General features: G+C 44.7%; 1 protein-coding gene across 7 annotated transcripts in view; it reads right to left on the bottom strand.

Annotated features, from left to right (window-relative positions):
• sipa1l1 (signal-induced proliferation-associated 1 like 1) overlaps positions 1 to 8,436 on the bottom strand; it is a 56,965-nt gene extending 48,529 nt beyond the window's left edge. For 3 of the 7 annotated variants that reach the window (XM_037449733.2, XM_037449734.2, XM_062559468.1), the window contains exons 1-2: positions 8,178 to 8,436; positions 2,774 to 2,902 (exon numbers count right to left, since the gene is read on the bottom strand). The gene's annotated coding sequence lies outside the window, so the exon portion shown is untranslated. Of the gene's footprint in view, positions 1 to 2,773; positions 2,903 to 3,873; positions 3,938 to 7,751; positions 7,926 to 8,177 lie in introns of those variants that run through there. The other 4 variants (XM_037449737.2, XM_037449738.2, XM_037449735.2 and 1 more) reach the window with 3 other exon arrangements.
• Between the last annotated feature and the right edge of the window lie 6,685 nt (positions 8,437 to 15,121).

Here is a 15,121-nt window from a genome sequence, read left to right as displayed (position 1 = left end):
ATCTCAACTCTTTTAATCTAAAAGATAGAAATCACAACAGCAAAATACACATCTTCCCTCTGCAAGGCTGTGATTTGAAAGAGAATCAATCATCAGTTTACAAGTGGGCTGTGCAATACACTGATATTAAGGTATACTTTTCTGGATTTAAAATGCTGCATTGCAGTAGAGTAATGTAATTTTGTGAGCTTACCAGACTGCTCTAGCCGTTTCATCATTTGCATTTATATATTTATACTATATTGTGTAAACATATTTTGACTGCACCAAGAGCCAGATTTTACAAGATTCCCACAATATCCGTCTCTGGTGGCAGTATGGAGATTTTCTCCACACCACCCAGATTGTCCAAGCACAAGTTCAAGAGGGTAAGCGAGGCATTGGATTCACTATCTGACACCAATGGAACAAAGCCCAATGGAGAGGTCTGCAGCAACATTCCCCAGTTTGTGTGTGTCCCACAACATGCAATCCAATCAGTTAAACACTGTGTAAATAGTTCACAACCTCTGTAAACTAGAAGGTAAATACACACCTCGGAAGTGGGGAGGTAAACACACACACACACACACACACACACGCACACGCGGTTTGGGCACTGTGGTATGTAGATTTCATTGTTCTTTTCATGTTGAGTTTGGATGAAGTTCAATGAGGTCACCCCTATTGTGTACACACAGCCTTCCCACCTATCGTGCAGCATGCCATTGAACCCCTGGCTAAAGGCATGGCGGGATGATGCACTTTCACCAAACGTTTTGCTCTTCACGAAGCCAGGAGCCTGAAATCTTTCAAACCAAACTAAACTTGACTCTGGTTCACAAGGCCACATTCCCTTCCGATGGCAAAGCATCTCCCTTTTGGGATGAGCCGAGCAAGCAGAGAGGACCACGACAGGCCACTTTCCTGTTTTCATTTCTGCTCCAACCACCTGCTGGCCACATGTCGTAAGCTTGGGAACTGTGACCTCATTTTTCAGTTTGAAGGGGGGGAAAAACGAACTCATCTGCAGTCAAATCCCCAACTTAATGTTTGTAGAAAGGTACTAGTGAAAACTGATTGGACAATCTGAATGCCAACACGGGCCGGTTTATAAAAGGTGACAACGATCTGGTTTTTGGAGAATAAAGGCCATGGACTTTTGAACTACGAAAAGGCAGAAAAAACACACAACATGAAGCAAAGACTGCGATTCAGCATAGTCAGATCGCATTTGATCCACAAATACAAGTCAATCAAATGAAAATAAATAAGTAAAACAAAGTCCAGTCCTAAACATAGCGGAACAAGTGTCAGTGAGGAATTCACTGCTATCAGCATCATCTCTGGCTTAGTGTCAGTAAATGGATCTGCGAGGCAGGAAAACTGTTGAGGGTTCAGCCAAAAGCCGCTGCTCTCGGTGCATCAGGACGGATTTATGTGTTTGCCTCCCCCTAGTAAAACCCAAGACCTCCTTGGAGCCCAAAATCCAACAGCAATATGACTTTCACTACGGGGACAAACCAGAACGCTTTACTCTTTGGCACCATGAGCCGCAGCCTCTCTTTTTCATGAAATTAAATATATGAAAATACCCTCTACGTACCAAATCATTTATTTTGAAGAATCAGACTTTTATACTAGCGTGCAAACAGACAAATAGTCAAAGCACTGCATACAGAACTGGAAATTTCAACACAAACACTGAACTTAAAAGAGTAGCTGGAAGACGATGGGCTCAAGAGTCACCGTTAGCTAGAAACAACAAACAACAACAAACATCCCTCACAGCGACCGCCGCTTATTGTGCTCAAGGTCGTAGGAGGCCTTTAGTGTTCGCCCAGCAAACATTCAGAGCCTGCTGCAGCAAGTTAAAAGAACTAAATCATAACCGGTAAATAACACATTTAACAACGTCAAACAAAGGTGATTGAACCCCATCGAATGTCCTGATGAGGCAGCAAAGCTTCATTCGTGCTAAACTCTAATCTACAACATGACAACAAAGAGCATTTAGTTTCTTGTCAAAATATACAACACCACATCCACGCATGAGGAATGAATGTGTGCTTCGGTGTCCAGAAGCATGTGACACAAGACGATCTGTTTGGTTGCTGTGGCTCAGTGGGGCTTAGTAGTGGAGGAAGACCACTCAAACTGTGGAGCTATGGTGCAATCACTGACACGGCCAATCACGGCCCACTTAAAATCAATCAATATCATTGATGGGGGAAACGACTCGAAAAAGTTGTTCCATTTAAAGCCAGGCTTCTGCGTCAAGACCAAGAAGCGCCGCTGTCGCGCAAAAGTGTTGAGAGGCTCCGTTCGTCGTCGTCACCACCACCATCTTCATCACCATCATCATCACCATCCCCACCACCGTCCTGCTGTCCAAGCGTGAACACACTTTCTGAAACTGCCGCTCACCAGAGGCAGACGGACAGGCGCGCCGCAGCCAAGACTCAACGTTGGCGTAATCTCCACAACACGTAGAGAGCAGAAATAGGGGTCATTTCCACGATGGACAGCGGACATAACAGTCTTCACAGAGATAAGATACATCTCAAACATTCATTCCCGGGTTTACTAGTGAGTTAACGCGCGCGCTAGTAAAGCATTTGGAAAAAAGTCGTTTTGCTTTTGGTGTGAACGCCCCATGGCTCACGGTGTGGGTTTGACACAGAAAGAAAGACAAAAATTCCTCACATCTTCTGCGTCACATAAAAACGGCAGCTACTTCAAAATCCTCTGACAGTTATGTGTTCTGCATGCGGCACTTTTTCAGGAAACTTACTGTCAACAGATGAAGGCTTTACCAATCTTCAAGTACCAAGGGTTTCCTGCAGATTAGAGAGGCGGTGACCAGGATGAGCTCTCCTTCCGTCCCGGCCCACTAGTCTGACTGTCGTCAGAAGACGTTTCCCTACAAAATAAGGAAAGGACATTGTACATCTGACAAAGCAGACACAGCCTGTTAAATACCTCAACATTTTGGAGCTATAAGTTTACTGAGGAAGAGCAAAACATCTAGCCTGATTAAACTAATACTATTAAAATGATAATATTTAACGCATAATGAATCCAGCGTATGCATATAAACACATTTTTTGGAACACTTCCTTCGTTTTCCTGGACCCATAAAACGATAATAGTGAATTAATTCATCATTAACCCAGTCAGAGTCCCTCATTATGTAATACAATTAACTATGTTCTTATTTCATTTAATCCTTTTTTTTAAGCGAAGTAACTCAGGCAACAAATTGAGTGGATGTCTCAACCCATCCGAATGCTTGGGTGACCACACAGTCCCACGAGGATGGGGCAAATGTCCCAGGGGCAAACGAGTGATATAAAATTAGCCAATCTCCTGGGTTAACTGGACTGTTCTGGACAGCGTTTTAGCCCGTGCAAAATTATAACAACCCATTAATAATAATCCCTCCATTCCAGGAAGGTCTGTGAGAATGCTAGGTTTGTTATAAAAATAAGAATCATTTTAACACATCGCTGCACAACAATGTGTATTTCTTCACATCTTCACCAAAGTGCACCGATGGAATGGCTAAAAAAAAAACATCTTGCAAATCACACAGTCTTTTTTCCGAGACTAAAATTATTTAGTTAAAAAGCTCCTCTGATCATAAAAAAGTCAGAAAAAACACAGTGAGTCAGGCTCCACAACAGCACTTTAACCATTTTTCAAAGTTGCAAAAAAACGTCTTTGTCATCTTTCCCCTCTTAGAATAATCATCACTCACTATTTCACAGAGCAAAGGACACTTTTCAGTGTGATGGACACGGACCAATAGCAAGAAATAAAGCAACTCTGTCTAGATGGTAACTCAGAAAATGTGCAACAACAAAAACCTCATCAGACTAATGCCTATCTGACCGTAGCATGCAGGTCCATGACGGATGTGAACCAGCTCGTGGTTTTCCTTCTAGACACACGGCCTGGGAGAGTTGGCGGCCACGTACAGGTGGGCTGACCTTTAGGGTGAAGCAGCTGTTCTCCTTTGAGGCCCCTATTTCGACCACAGGAACAGAGGCACTTTTTTTTGTTGAGAATGAGATGGGGGGGGGGGGGGGGGGTGTGGAACATGGCCTCATTGTTTCACTGCGATTATGTTTACAATACAAAAATAAATAACCGTCAAACACTAAACAGTGTATTTAATTGAGAGGCAGACTGCTTTGCACGGATATTTACACAATGACGTGGACAGAATGTGGGCAACGTGAAGAAACCTTTCATGCCAAGCATGCTGTAGGAATTTGCTACAAACATGTGACGTCAATTTCAATTCGATTCTCCGGGGGAGAGACTAAGCTTAAGTTACAAAAATAAGAATTCTACGTGAGCCAAAAAGAACAAATTGTATGATGAATGAAACCCGGTTCCAGACTCTGGTTTCCTGACAAAACAGCCCAACTTGCATCCATTCCAGGTTGCAGCTCCACATATGCACGCTAAAAAAAATCCCCCAAAGAGAGCGAGAGGAGAGGAGAGGGAAAGCAACAATTTAATTTCAAAATCCAGTTGGTTCAGAGAAGCCCTTCTGCCGGCAGCACCAGCGGCAACATCCCTTTTCAAGCAAGACCGAAATCTGAGGAGCTCGCTCTGCTTGCAAAACAGATGGCGGAGCAGTTGGTGGGAATTTTGGGAGCGTTGTCACGCGTGTCTGGGGATAAGATTTACAGCTCTCGTTCTTGCGTCGTTTTATCGCCGTAGGGAGGGGGAACGTCCCGACGCAACTCGCGTCACTCACACGATGCAGATTCCCAGAGATTAGGAGGAGTGGCGTGTACGGCTTTGAGGGGAGCCCAGGAGCGCAATGTCATTAACAGTCATTCAGCAGCATGGTACTCCAAGATTTATGGAATCGGTGGAATCACAGACTGAATATGCGTTGACTCCACCGCATTCATTCTGGACCGATGCTTCCACCTGAGCGGGAAGAAAAAAAGTTGCTCCGGAGTTTCCGCTTTTTCCGTCTCATTGTAAAAGTTTAGGTGTTCAAGCTGGTAATTAAGAACTGTGCTGTGTTTGGGAACTAGGATTGCTAGCGGACAGTAACAGTATTCAAGCACGGTTCTCATAATATCCAGGCTGTTCTCACTCTCGGGGCTCTCCATCTGTACAGCGAGTTCCTTCTGTTTACTTCTGCGTGGATTAGCCGGCCTAGTCATTGTCTCATGGTGTTTTTATAGATTTGTTGCCCATCTGTCACAACTGAAATATGGTCTTTTTTTAAATATATAATCCATTCAGCTTTCACACGCTGTAATCCAGTTATACAGTCCTAATTAAGACGTTTTTTTTCCATCAGAAAAAGGGGCAAAATTTGAAAAGGAGAAAGCGATCAAATACAAGGAAGATTTAGCTTTTAAGTCCCTTCACCTCAGGTGGAACAGCTACAATTAACCAGGGTTTCTTGAGCCCTCTCTTTTCTGCTCTGGCTGCCATGAAAACCTCGACAGGGTTCCAGATTTATCCTCCGCAAAAGGACCACGGATTAAAACAGAAATTCACACGTCAGAGAAAGCCCCACAATGGCTCCTCGATGAAAGTGAAAACAATACGCTGCATCAGGGTCCTCCAGAGTCAAATATTTCAAAGTACTTTCTGGATTTTGCTATGTTATCAAAAAATAAATCTGAACCATTATACTTTGCAACACAAGCTACAAAAAGGGACATGGTAGTTTTATTAAATTCAGTATCCATGTGATGCAACTCTCAACCCTGAGGATCTATTTACTCTTAATAACAGTTTCTTGATGTGGCCATTTCATGAGACAGCCTACTCCAAGTAAGACCTTACACAGAGGGAACTCACATTCCAATCTCCAGCATGCAGGGAGACAGAAGCACAGACAGGAGGAAAAAGAAGAAAAAACACGGGAGAGGTGGGGGGGGGGAACAGACGGACAGATGAGGCGAGGGCTCCTGACAAAAATGACGAGAATGTCAAGAGCCTTTTCCACAACAGGAAGGAAGCAGGACGAGAGGAAAAGGCACTGGCGGCTGGCAGGAGGGAGGAGGAAGTCGTGGGAGGTGGAGAGCAAAGAAGTAGCGACAGAAGAAAGACAGAGGGGGAGGCCGGGGCAGAGCTGATGGAAAGTAGCTACCAGGCAGGTATGGCGGCGGTGGGGTTAGCGTGGGAGACGGTACGCAGGTAGGACGCAATTTCCAGCGCCTCTCTGCACAAGGCATTGGCCTTTAGACGGCAGGCTGCCCGGCTTAGGGATGGAAACGTCCTCTTTTTCTTTTTCTCTCTGTGCGTGCTGCCAAGAAGCCGTCGCCTGCTCCAGATCGGCCACACATCAGAGGGTTCGGACCACATCCACGATCACAGTGCATCTCATACCGATTCAAAAGCTCAAGATTGTTGACTAAAGCGCTGGGAAAACCTCCCCTTTGAAACCCCCAAATGAAAGACCCTGCTGTGATCACGTGGGGGGGGGGGGGGGGGGGCGTTGAAACCCATTCCGTAGCTAACTTTCAGCTAAACTCCTGGAACACAAGGTTTCAGCTGCTTTACATTCCAAAAGCCCTTTAAACAAAAACAAAAAAAGGCTCTTAGCTGCCCACCAGCGGCCGTGATGGGGTTTCCTCCCCCCCCCCGCCTCCCTTTTAACAACCAAAAAAAGAAATCTACAGATACAGTGTCTCACAATAACACGTGCGCCTCCACCTACTCACTTCATTCTCACTCATTTCAATAGCCTAGTTAATACTGTAAAAGAACCAGCCGCCAGATCCGCTCAGCTTTGGTGTTCACGAGCACCACAAAGGGAGGGCTAGTGGCCTGAGAGATGGGGGTTTTTTTTGGGGGGGGGGGGGGGGGGCTCCGCACAGCGGCTGCAGTTGCCAAAGCAAAGCAGACAAAGCCATTGCAATGCTCTATTTGGGGGAGGGAGGGGAATTCATCTATAATGCCGCCGTTGTTTTTCAGGTTTGGAATCTGACACCCCCCCCCCCTCGTCATCCAATGAATAGAGATGAGATGTCTCTGACGTGTCCATTTAGGACTTGTCATAGGAGGAACCAATGTGTTTCTGTGTGTGTGTGTGTGTAAGCCCCCTGGAAGGCTGAAACTGGTAGCCTGGGGACAAACTCCACAGGTTGTGAAGGCAGAATTAGTAAGACAGTATCTGCAGGGGGGGGGGGGCGCTTACAATAAGGGTCCCTCCCAGGGTGTGATTAGGCCAGAGGGGAGTTTTTACACATGGACTAACCAACTCGTGTATAATCAATCTACAGGGAGTACTTTATTCTGACTTATGTTGCTTGTGTATTCTGTGGCTATATTCTTTGGGGCACTTTCATCACTTAAATGTAGCACTCTTACATCACTGTTCAAATCTCTGTAGACGGCCATTTTGATTAATGACACAGTGGGCAGGAATGATACCTCTACTTGACTTGATTTCATTCATTGATTTCCTAGTCAAGTGCACGGTTTTCTTCTGCAACAGATTATGGACAATTGATAACATTCAATAACATAGAAGTCTGATTGGCAGAGAGGTAACTCAAACTGTCCCTGCAAAAAATAAAAATAAAAAAAACAATAACACACGGTCGCACCAAACAAGCCATGCAAAGGAGAGCAATGCACGACAGCAAACTGCGCTGCAAAGGTTCAGGGATTTGAACGAAGAAAATAAGTGTCGTCGTTTACAAGCAGAAACAGGGACAGCGAACCCACAGGAACGACTGCAGCAAACCGTCCCACTTCCACCGTCTTCACCAAACAACAATTACCTTCATCCGATGGTCATTCTGCGGAGTTTTCCCCGTCTCTTTGAGAGCCGCTTGTGCCCGCTATTCAAACTGTGGGGAGACACACCGGGGACTGCAAACGGCGAACGACGTGCGCGGTGAACGAGATGCTTGAAATGCAAATTTGAGCCAGAAACCAAGCGCGAGACGTGACGCTCGCTAAACTTTTTTTTCGTGTGTGTAGTAGTCAGCCCCCCACGCGCACACACACACACACACACCCCCATGAACGGGTTTACCTGAATTCCCCTGCGCGCATCGCACGGACGCTAAATTCAACCCGAAAACGGACACATATCCGACGAACCGCTCAACTCACAACTTGACTGTTGTGCCCAAAAACTAACGGCGTGGATGACGCCCATGTGTCGGTCGGAAGAGAACCGCCTGAGGCGAGAGCGTGCTCACCTTTATCAATGTCCACCTCGTCTTCTCGAGAGGAAAAATAACGCTCTCGCTGGCCAGTCCCCGGGAGACACAAACCGTCACGGCCCGGTAAAGATTGAAAAACCGACCCGGCATGAAGGCTTCGTGGCGGAAACCCGGTGAATCTCTCCACCTCTGTGACTGTTGTTGTCCGTGCCGACCGCCTCTCGGCTCGTTCAAATCAGAAGTTCATCTAAACTTGCGGCGTCGACGATGAGGTCACCGCCTCTCACGCTCATCTGGGTCGTAGTCTCGCGATACGAGTCGGAGAACTCCCCATGAGAACAGCGTACGATCTCGCGAGAGTGTAAGAAAACGGGAGCAGACGGACAGAAAGCTGTTGAAAGGATGGAAGAGGAAGTGTTGCTCTGGCAACATAGCATGCATTTTTTCAGCGACGGCTTTTCTCCTCGAGAATGTGGCAGTTTCTTGTGATGAATACAGCACATGATGAAATCCCGGTAGCTGCTATCGCATCTATTGCAAAACCACTGGACAGCCAATGAGAAGCGACTAGCTGGAAGTCTGTTAAACAGAATTCATTGTGTAGTGACAAGACAACGCAGTTTCATGACATTTTAACACCAGGCCAACACAATAAAACCCAGTTTTATTACTATGCACCACCACAAATCCAATATTGAGACAAATGCTAATTATTGAACTTGGAAACAGTAGTTTGACCCAAAAGAAAATTGTCCAACAAGTTTGAGTATGCAACAGCCCTTTTTTGGCCTGTTTGGGTTTGCACCAAAGCGACCTAAGATGTTTGAATTTCTTGATCACTTGTTAACTTTCATTGCCATTTGATGCCGTGCATGTTCTGTGAATGGGGCAAATCAGAATGAGCTCACTGGCTGGAAATGTCAGAAACCAGCTAACTTAAAAAGTGTTAACGACAAGAATAGTGTTAGGGTACTAATGACACATGTAGTAAAAGACTGATAACAAATTAAATGCCGTAGGCCAAGCTTTGCAAATTCCACCTGCTGGCTTTCCTTAGATTCATTAATTATTCCAGCATTCATTTAATTAGATAGGAGAAACGGCAGTGCCCTCAGCTCAGCTGGTACCAATGTAAGGAGTGAGTGAATAGCATTGAAATCACTGGAATTATTCTTTCTCTCCCGATTAAACATCTGTGGATAATTTCAACCTTGTTATCTGTATTCTCTGTATGCAAAGTCTCTCCATCTTTTCTTCCTTATAATGTTAATTTTGGTCATATTCTCATCTTCTCACTCCTCATTCCCATTTACCTCTGCTTTCCTTTCATCTCCACTTTCCATCTCTTCAACCATTATTCTAAAATGACATCCAGGATTACATAACAATCTAATAAAGACAAAGGAGAAGAGATTACCGTCATTAAAACCTCTCTATTCCTGTAGCTCTGTGGCTCCTAACACTACCCACGGCACTCTGTCACGGGGCGGATATTCGTGTGGGTGGTTTGAATTGTTCTCTGCTCCCTGAGGATCAGCTCAAGTAGTTTAATTGGGTTTAGATTCCGTACGAATTTAAAGCATAAAGAAGACACATCACCAACGATAAATGGCAGAGAAATTTTACTGTTTGTTATGCCAATAGAATAATGAGCCATCAGCCTCTTGGGCGGCAGAAAATGACCCTTCAAAACACTTAATCCAGTTGTGGAATGGTTTTTACTGCCTAACAAGTGTTCCTTGTATTACTTTTCCTTCTCATGAGAGCACTATAAAGGCATCTATTTTAACCCCCCAAACTACAGCTTCTTGGTTATTAGATTAAAAAGTAAATGGCTCATTGATAAGACTGTAATAAACTGACTTCTGATGCAGAGGACCAGCTGCTGACATTTGTGGCTCTCATAGCTCACTTTCTACCTAATTTTCCCTGAGGGGTAAACATAGTAATGAAATTATTTTCAGCCTATAATATATAAACAGACCAATATAGGTGCTAGTAATCTTTAAATTCCTGCATTCTTCATTCCTACCAATCCTCATAGCATACTGCTTTTTTATTCGATCAAACTGCACAACTATTACCTTTAATTTAGGGTTTTTGACAATCAAGATCAAGGATGAAAACCTCAACCTCAATTCAAATTGAAAAACAATGACACAGCCTCCATTTCCATTACAGGGCTTGTCTTCGCATCTTGTTAACAAGAGAGAGGCTTAGTCCTTACTTTCACAGCACGCTCTCCTCATCACAGCATCAAACCTTACAGCCGTCGCATCTAACGGTGACTCTGCAGCGGCTAACTATTGCGTTTCCTCTGAGATATATTGAGATGTCGTGTAGTTGAAGACGGGGCGTGGGGGGCGACCACCGATTGGATGCCGGACCGCAGTAACCCAGAGAAGGCAAGCGCTGGAACTCTGTTGGCCCTGGAAGCAGCGGAATGAAAAGAGGGGGCCCCATTCACAAAGTTCCTCTCAAGCGGCGCTCCTACAATCATAGAGATTGACATGAAGAAAGGGGACACGTTGTTTTCACATACACTGGTTCTTTGTCCCGTTTTCTAAAGGGGGCATCATGCAGACAGTGTGCTTTTAAAAATAGACATAATTTGATGCGCTTGTTTTTCTTGTAAGTGGAGGCCACGGGGCCTTGATTGGAGTGTGTGTGCAATTAGTGTTTTATTGAGCATTGTTACCGTGCGAGTAAACTGTCGTGCTGCGGGAATGGCAGACCCACCGGGATGAACAGGAGGAGAGCAGCAAATGATGCTCAGGCCAATCAGCAATTAAAAAAGAAAGTAAATGCTTGGAGATGGGCGATTTCTGTATCTCGTCAAAGGCTTTTGCTGCAAAGCGGATACTTACTTACGGATACTAATCGGCACGCTTTGCCTACAAGACACAAAGATCATGGGCACAAAACACTGAGTACAACTAAGGCTCCTGGAAAAGTCTTTTCCTTGTGTCGGACGAGCTATCGATTTGATCCGAAGGTGGCGACGGCTCGGGATGAAACGGGCGGACGGCCGATTGGTCGAAGGTGGCATATCGTCAGAAGGCCATGGATGCGTTGGATAGCGAAGCCGAGGAATTGGAATCGCTTTGAAGCAGTTAGACAAGTAAACCACAAGCTCAAGTTCATCACAAGCCCCCACGCAATCAGCTTCATTTGAACACGCCTTCAGGTCTTGTCAGCCGCGCTGAATGCCAGTCGATAAAAACAAACATAGCAAGGACAAGACCTAGGAACTGTGAATCATCAATTATTTACTATGTGTATATTTTATCGGTGCAGCTTCTACTGTATGCCAGAAGCTCGAGGCAGACTTGCACCTTTATCCCCAGGTCTGTTTGATTGTTTATGAAATGCACCTGCTTTATTTCCCATGCAGCTAAAGCCACTTTGTAAAAGTCTCCCTCCACAGTTCTTCACATGATCAGTCCTTCATCGACCACAGCGACAGGCAGGTCTCTCTCTCTCTCTCTCTCTCTCTCACTCTCTCGGGAATGTGAGTCACGTGTCGGCTCCATCAAACGACCAGATAAGTATTTTATATTAGAAGACGTATACATAAAGGAAAGCAAACTGTATGTATAGTGTTCTCCATCTCTGCAGGTGGCATCTCTGAGGACTAACATGCAAGCTGCCAGTCAAAAGCTGCACTATGATCCTCGCAATCTCAGCCTCCCTTCTGATGAGTGCAGGAATGCACAGAGAATTGTTTGAAATATTTGTTTGAAAAGGCAGAGGCATAGACAGAATTCAAGTTCAAAATATCCCCCCTCCCCATTTGGCACAGCACGCACACACACACACACACACACACGCACACACCTCCCCAACTACTGCGCTGGAGCAGTGTGACTCACACTGGTGTGAAACACAGCGGAGAGGTGGGAGGATGACGTCACAGCACCCAGCAGTAGAACAAGTATATCTGTATTTAAATACATATATATATATACACACTCCTCCTCTGCCCCCTCTCAAGAGCACTATGCAATACGCAGCATAAATCTCACCAGAAATCTCGTACTGAGCCGTCAGAGTAATGCTTTTGATTTCAGACTTCATATGATGAGGGGGGGCGGGGGGGGGGGAGCCAATGGTTGGACAAGATACCGACACGCTCTGATTGGATTTGGGGGCCGAGGTTGAAAAAAAAAAAATCAACGATAGAAAAAAGAAGGTGCCATCCAACTCAGATGCTGTAAAATCCCCTGCCAATCTACGTCTGTGCACACGTACGTGCATTCAGTACGTGTTCAACCCCTGCTGCTTGGGCTCCAGCTTCTGTGACGAAAGCGCGAGTAGAGAGGAAACTGTGATTCATTATCAAACAGAAATCCCTGCCCTCCTAAACACATGCTCAGCCTTTCCAACATGATTGAAAGAAAGGAGGAAGGATTCACGGTTGATCTGTGAGACAAAATGCTGACGCAGTGATTCACCAAACAAAAACTCCTTTTACGATGCTCCCGACGAGCTCTTTTTCGTCTTCTTTAGCTGATTCAAAATTGAGTCATGCAAGGCAGTCTCAGCTCAAGTCAAGCTGTTCTGGAGCATTTGATCATTTTCCATGGTCTTCATTTGCTGACAGTAATTGCTTAGTTATCATGGAATTGTACAAAATCCCATACAATCAAAGCAAGTATTTAGAAGATGCTCGGAAGCTCTGTAGAGAGGAGGGGAACTGCAAAGCTGAGTGGGCTCCATGGCTTCAAGAGACTCTTTCATTGTTGATCCCTTTAAAATCCTGAGGAGAACGACTTTAAGGGCTCCGTGTTTGTGTTGGGACTCCCTTTAAAGCATAAAGTGCACTCACCCGGGTTCCGGGTATCCCACATTGAATTTCATATATATAAAGTTGGAAATAACTAACTTTTTTGCCTTTGGTGTCAGTCTCAAGGAGTAAAGATTTCTTTCCAGCGGCGGTAGCCAAATGAAAGGGAGCAATCGGAGCACCGTTGGCCCTGATTTGAACTCTTTTGTCTCTGGTTTGGTCTCCTCCAACTCCTGAGAAAAATGATTAGTTTTCATTATTTGCTCCATACAGTGGAGCACAGAGCTTTTTGTCAGATGAAAACTGCCACCCGCTGTGTCTGGAATGAATAGAGGAATGGATGGAAAGATAAAGAGAACAATTAGTTATGCGTCGAAACAATAGCAAAACAGAGGCAAAAAAATGAGGAAATACAGAATGAGGGGATGATTCTTTGTGGGTTTGTTACTATGAAGAACACCTTTCACAATACGCAAATCTTCATTTGATCAATTATTCATATAAAAGTATTCAGGGTATCTTTAAATTAATTAACTTGTCAAAAGTTCTTCTATATGTGTGAATTTGTGAAAATAAATTATGCAATATTTGTTATCCTGGGATAACCTGCATGAATCCCCTTATGCCAAAGTCTCAAAGGGAAAGCACTGAATATGAACTGCACACTTAAAGCTTTGATGACAACATGAAAGTCGGCCAGATTGTGTGTTGATTTTGGAGGGAGACGTTTCTGAAGTAGCCCCTCCTTTCCCTTTGTTTTTCATACTGTTGAGGACGAAAGATGGAGGTGGTTCAAGAACAAAAAGAGCTTTATGAGAGCCACAGTGCAACCACAGGAAGCTCGAGAAGATGGAGGACAGAATGAGTCAATGTAAGATGTGTCTGTCCAGCCACCTACACTGCTACATCTGAATGTGTGATTTTCAGTCTATTTTCTCCACAGATTTCCTGGCTCGCTCAGAGCATAAAGTTACAGCTCCATTTGGGATGGAGGCATTGGCCAGAACACTGGGAAGTGGAGAAAGGGGGGGAGGCTGTGTCTGGCTTGGCGTGGTGCTACAGCAGTTAATTAAAGGTGCCAGGTATTTCGGGATTAGGAGTGGGAGTACAGAGAGGGCCACTCAGGGACTTTGCATGAAGCTGTCATCTTGTGCGAATGCTTTATTGTGCAGATTGTGACTCTAAATGCACAATGTTATCCTCTCAATAGAATTTATTTAATGATTTCTTACGATGGGACACTATTGCTATATAGCCATTATAGTAATGTGTCATTATTTCTTGTTTTAATTTTTCCTGGGGTCACAGATGTTATTTTCGCACAGCAGGTTTATGATTCTTCACAAATGAATTATTTCATGATCAAATATATATTTCTAGCAAAATGGCCTGTCTCCAAACAATTGCAATGACAGAATGATTAGAAAAAATCTTGGGGAAACAGCCATGAAGCCAACAACCTTATGAAGATGTTGTGACAAATGTCAAGCCGCACCAATCAACACTATTAACAATGAATTAAGTGACTGAGTGAAACGATTCAGTCTTTTTAGTCTATTTAATGTCATCTGTTTTTTTCCACTCTCATCCATGCCGTGCAAAAGCGTCCCACAGGGGAATCGACTGCCTCTGTCTTTCTAACTAGTGATTGCTAACCAGGCAAATACCTCTGGTTCGGAAAGGTGACGCTGGTGCAGTCTCTACTGTACTGGATAGCAGTGGGAAATGTAGAAACAACGGCTAGAATCACTTAACTTAAACGAGTGATGCTTTCGCTGAGCCACTGAAGCTTGACAAACAGCAGCTGGCCTGGAGGTGATGTCACCACTTCTGGATTTAAAGTTGCATTAAATGAACCGTACACAGGTATGTCTCATGTTCTAGTCTAGGTGCCAGCTGGCCAGTGGAACCTCTTGGGTGACAGAACTGTGAATTAAATGGACGCCACTGTGTGCACAGGAACAAACCCGGCTCTCTGTACTCTCCACTAGTCCGTGTCAGAGAGATTTTTGGTCTTTCTTCTTCTTCTTTCCCACTTTCCCCTCAGTCACAGTCAGTTACAAACACTCTTTTTTATATATACACACACACGCACGCGCGCACACACACACACGCACCATATGGCCGAATGTCAGACAGCTGCATAACCTGGTGTAATGGGGTTGGGGGATTGCGTTTCAGAAATCGATGATGA

Source organism: Pungitius pungitius, chromosome 20 (assembly GCF_949316345.1).
Source record: "Pungitius pungitius chromosome 20, fPunPun2.1, whole genome shotgun sequence".
NCBI lineage: Eukaryota > Metazoa > Chordata > Actinopteri > Perciformes > Gasterosteidae > Pungitius > Pungitius pungitius.
The sequence above is the reverse complement of the archived record's forward strand: the minus strand, read 5'-3'. Positions and strand labels throughout refer to the sequence as shown.